We start from the raw sequence: 5,340 nt of genomic DNA on the forward strand, positions 1-5,340 counted from the left end.
GATATGTATATCTGAAGTTTCACATTTCGTTCTTTGATAACCACAACAGTTTCCTTATCCCTGAGACTGAGTCAACTACTATATAAATGAGGATATCTTTTCTTAATAGGAAAGTCAGTGTTGTATTTTAGTTATTCTTTTGCCAGATGTAAAGTTTTCATATGTGATATGTCTACACTCCAATAATCAACTTTTTCTTTTTTTAAATTTATTTTATTAATTTATTCAGCTTACATCTCAATTATTATCCCCTCACTTTTATCTTCCCATTCTGTTCCTCCCTCCCTCCCTCTTTCACCTTTTTCCACTTCCGCAGGTCTGTGACAGAAGGGGACCTTTTCCCCCACCAGAAGATCACAGCCTATCAAGTCTCATCCTGGTAGCCTGCTTATCCTTACTCTGAGTGCCACCAGGCCTCCCTACCAAGGGGAAGTGGTCAAATATGGGCCACCAGAGTTCATGTCAGAGTCAGTCCCTGCTCTCCCACAACTGTGGAGAATGTCCTGTCCACTGGCTAGATCTAAATAGGGGTTCAATGTTTACTGCTCGCATTGTCCTTCACTTTAACATACATAATTCCTCTGTTACAGTATTATAAAAACCATATTTCATGCTGGCTAGTATTTTTTCCACTTAACACAAGCTAGGGTCATCAGGAAAGAGGAAAGCTCCACCAGACTGACATGTAACAGATGGGGAGGGGCATTACATTTTCTTGAGTGATGGTTGATACAGAAAGTCCTGGCATGCCTGAGCAGGTGTTCCTGCGATGTAGGAGAAAGGTAGCTGGACAGACTGTGGAGAGAAGGCCAGTGAGAAGCGCAGCTCTATCCCTCTGCCTCAGTTCCTGCCTGCAGGTTCCTGCTTGAGTTGCTGCCGAGACTTCCTTTACAATGGCCTATAAGCAGTAAGTGAAAATGAACCCTTTGTTCCCCTAGCTGCTTTTGGTTACAGTGTTTTTATCACAGCAATAAAAAACAAACTAAGGCAGACCTAATATATCCTATTTCATTAAACATTTTCCAGTTTTTGATTATGTGTACTTTATTTCCATCTCTTATAAGATAGTACATATTGATCATCAGTTATTTTGTTTATTAATCCAACAAACGACACGAAGTGTCTACAGTATACTGTATACTATGCCATAAGAATAATGTTCCTCCTGTCAGGCAACATACGTTCTCATCTATTGCACTCTGACAGAATTATTTAATTGCTTCAGGACCACTTATTTAGTGCTTTCTGTATACTACACTATGGTAGACACTTTGGATATATTACACAAAACCACTGTGCAATTATTTTCATCATGTTGCTTTCATTCTAGAGGATTGTATAGCTAATAAATAATAAGCATAAAAACATAAATTATAATGTGTTACATAGGAAAGGGAGGATTATATGTATTTGATGACTATACAGGAAGACAGCATTGAGTTTGTAATAACATGAAATAAGAAGCCACAGTCTGCCTATTTAGAATGCTGCTTGAACAAACACCAGAAAGCTACATGAAAGTTGGGGCGTAGACATCCAATGGAAAAGCATTCCAGGTAGAATTAGTAACCAGTACAAAAACCTTGACTTAGTAATGTTTGGTATGCCAGTTATAACATAGAAGACAATATCCCTGGCAGAGTGAGTCAGAGGACAACAAAAGAATACCTGCCTACTGTTTAAAACATTACCGCGCAATCTGTTTCTTATCACATTCTAGCCTTTAAGTTCTTTTTTTTTTTTAACAGTTCACGGTTTGTTTGTTTGTTTGTTTGTTTTTAATACAAGGTTTCTGTATGCAGCCTTGGCTGTCCTGGAGAACTTGCTCTGTAGACCAGGCTGGCCTTGAATTTATAGTTTAAGACCTTAAGGAATTTTAGAAAAGGTGGGGACAGTTACATCTCCTCTGACTGAGGTCTTGTGTTCCCTCTGGGCTGGGCTTTCAGAGTTAGTGTGCTGGCCCCAGGAGAGCTGTCTGACAGTGGCCAGAGAGGTGCCTTGTTTGCTGCGGCTCTTGTCTTGAGGCCTCCCGGACTGGGCTGTCCTGATCTCAGACCTTAGCTACTGGCCTCTGGGGCGGCTGCTTCTAGAGCAAGGCTAGGGTGTCGCTCTTTTCAATGGAGCGCAGCTGCTGCTTCTTAGCCTTCTTGAGCTTTGCGGGGGTTTCGAATCACTTGGACAACCTCAGCCTGTGTTCATTCTTAGGTTTTCAGCCCGGTGCTCTTTCTTCTCCTGCTGGCGTCTCCGTTTCTCCTCCTCCAGGTGCTGGGTGAAGTCCTTGGCCAGCTTCCTCTCCTGTTGCTCCTTCATCTTCCGCTGATAGGAGGTAGGCAGGGGCGTGTCCAAAACCATATGGGAGAACCTCTTCTCTGAGCGTTCTTTCCATACATACATGGCCGTATTTGGGCTTCCCCTTTGGGATTACAGGAAGCTCCTTCTCTTTCAATTTCTTGCATGCTGGGGCCTGGGGAGAAAACATAACTCCCTTCTTTTTGTTCAGGCCCCCTGGTACTGTCTCGTCAGCCAGAGGCAGGTAACTTGCTTGGCTCTGCTGGAGCTCTGGGGAGCTAGGTGCCTGGGACATCAGCCCAGTGCTGGGTGAAAGGGCTCTGGACACGGTGCTTGCTGGCCCAGGCAAGGCTCTGGGGATCCTGGACCTGTTTGCAGCTAATGCTCGGGGGATCCTGGGATCACCTCCTTCTTAGCGTAGACCACCTGTGAGTCCAGTTCTCCCTTTGTGGGAGAAAATTTGGATAGTTCCTCTCGTTGAGGAGATTCCGTATCGACTAAGTCTGTCCTGCAGGTGACTCCAGGGCCAGATCTTAATTACAGTGGAGGGACTCAGGGTCAGGTTCTGGCTGCCTTTGGGGGGTTGGGGAACCCAAAGCCTGCATCCAGTCTCAGACAAGGTGATCCAGGGCTTGTCTCTGGCTGAGGTCGGGGAGATGCAAGGCCCAGTGGCGGCACTCTCGGAGACCTGGGCTCCGTTGTTTCTTCTAGGTTCGACTCGAAATCTACAAGGGCCCATTTCGCCTGAGAAACTGCAGGCACAGGAAGGGTCTCAAGGGACACAGGTTTTAGGCTTTCTAGCCGCCTAAAACCTTCTCGGCCTCAGCGGCATATCCACCGGTCACGTGTAGCCTCCGTCGCCTCTCTAGTCTATACATTCCTACAATAGAAGATATAAAATATTTTCTTGTTTTTTCTTTTTTTTGTTGTTTTTATTATGTAGCATGTCTACTTAATTTATAGCAAGCAGAAATAGGATGGGTCTTGCTTTGATTCAAACATAGATGTTTTAAAGGTTTTTTACAATATTTTTAAAGAGGACATATAAAATGCCTTTTTAGAAGCTTCTATAAGAAAGAAAATATGAAGTTAGACACAACTTTTCTCTATGCTAGAACTACAAACTACTGCTACTATTCTAATAGATGCTTTGTCGTTTAAACTATATATCCAATAAAATAAAAGAATAAAGATTTTTTCCTATAAATGATTGCATAGAGGAGCAAGAACATTAACTGCAAACTTTTAAGAAACAAAGTTAGAAATGACATTAAATATACAAAGGTTCAAGAATTAATCCTCCAAATACATTCTATAGTTAAAAAAAATGTTTGTTCTGTACAAACAAGGCCTAGATTTTTATAATCAATATTGAAAGATAAGGATGGGGGAAGGCAATCCTCTAGATGGATTGTCCGCTACAGTATCTTCACTCACATCCCAGTCAAGGAGTCTGAGATTTTAAAGGTACTTGCTTTTTTATTTTGAAATAACATTGGACATTTCAGGTCACGTGATTTTCCTCAAATGATCTTGAAAAGAAGTACTAGAAACAATAAATATTTAAAGGTATCACTTCTTTCTTTTTAAATCACGTCCTACATTATCAAAACTAAGTGATGTGGCTTTTGTTTAAAACGCAGATTTTTACAAAAATTTATGGCACCGCAAAATCAGCTAGGAGTGCTATATTTCAACTTGCCTAATGTTAATAACCTGAGTTACAAAGAGCCAGCCTTCTCCAGGAAGAGAGCAGGCAGATTTTGATACAAATACATATCAAACAAATACATCACAACAAGATACAATAAAGCAAGGCACAAACCCTCACATCCAGGCTCTTGGCGGCAAACCAGTAGGAGGAAAATGGTCCTAAGAGGAGGCAAAAGAGTCAGAGACAATCCCACTGTCTATAGTCCCCTCAAAAACCAAGCCAACAACCATAACATCTATGCAGAGGACCAAGCACAGACCCATGCAGACTCTGTGACGGCTGCTTCAGCTTCTGTGAGCCCTTGAAAGTCCTTCTTAGTTAATTCCGTGGGCTTTGGTCTCATAGTGTCCTTGACTATTCTTGTGGGAAGAGGCTTCAACAATTCCTCCTCCCCCCCCCCTTTTTTTTTAGAGTGGACTCCATGAAGACCTCCAACTTGGGCTGTTTCTCTACCTAACGTTTAGATGTGAGTCTCTGCCTCTGCTCCCATCAGCTTCCAGTAGAGGCCTATCTGATGACACCTGGACTAAGTACCTATTTATGAGTATAGCAGGATATCACTAGGAATTGTTTCATTGATTTGGGTTTTCCTTTTTGCCATTTTTGTTTGGGTCTTCCCTAGGGTTCTGGGCTATGTAGCCTCTAGTTCCTTGTACTCTAAACAGTGTCAGGCATGGACTCTCCCTCATGGCCTAGACCTCAAGTAAAACCAGACAGTGGTTTCCCACTCCCACAAGTTATGTGCCACCATTGCTCCAGCACATCTTGAAGACAGGACAGATTGTAGGTCAAAGGTTTTGTGGCTAGGTTGGTGTTTCAGTTGTACCACTGGAAGTCTCACCTGGTTACAGAAGATGGCTTGTTCGGCTCCATATCCTCCATGACTAGTAGTCCTCCCTAGGGTCACCCTTGTAGTTTCCAAGGAGTTTTCACTGCACTGGCTTTCAACATAGTACTCCAAATGTCCTTCAATTACAGTAATCTCTACCCTTACTCTCTCCTTTAATCCCACCCCCCCACAATCCCAGTTCAACTGAAAGGTCTATTCTCCTTCTGAGGGACATTCATTAACCTCCCTCGACCCCCAAAGAAACCTTCTTGTTACTTAGTCTTTTTGGGTCTGTGGACTGTAGCATGATTATCATTTACTTAACAGCTAATATCTACTTATAAGTGAGTATATAATATTTGTCTTTATGAGTCAGGGTTACCTCACTCAGAATGATTTTTTTCTAGGTCCATCCATTTGCCTGCATATTTCATATTGTCATAGTTTTTAACTATTGAGTAATATGCCACTGTGTAAATATACCACATTTTCCTCATCAGTTTATTAA

The 5,340-nt window shown here is 42.3% G+C and overlaps 1 pseudogene across 1 annotated transcript; it reads right to left on the reverse strand.

Moving 5' to 3' along the window:
• Positions 1-2,050: 2,050 nt before the first annotated feature.
• Positions 2,051-4,885, reverse strand: LOC311604120 (coiled-coil domain-containing protein 86-like; annotated as a pseudogene). The gene is made up of 3 exons: positions 4,845-4,885; positions 4,121-4,161; positions 2,051-3,110 (listed from the first exon to the last, which is right to left on the reverse strand). The product of its transcript is annotated as a coiled-coil domain-containing protein 86-like (transcript).
• Between the last annotated feature and the right edge of the window lie 455 nt (positions 4,886-5,340).

Source organism: Acomys minous, assembly GCF_964271855.1.
Source record: "Acomys minous genome assembly, chromosome: 8".
Taxonomy (NCBI): domain Eukaryota; kingdom Metazoa; phylum Chordata; class Mammalia; order Rodentia; family Muridae; genus Acomys; species Acomys minous.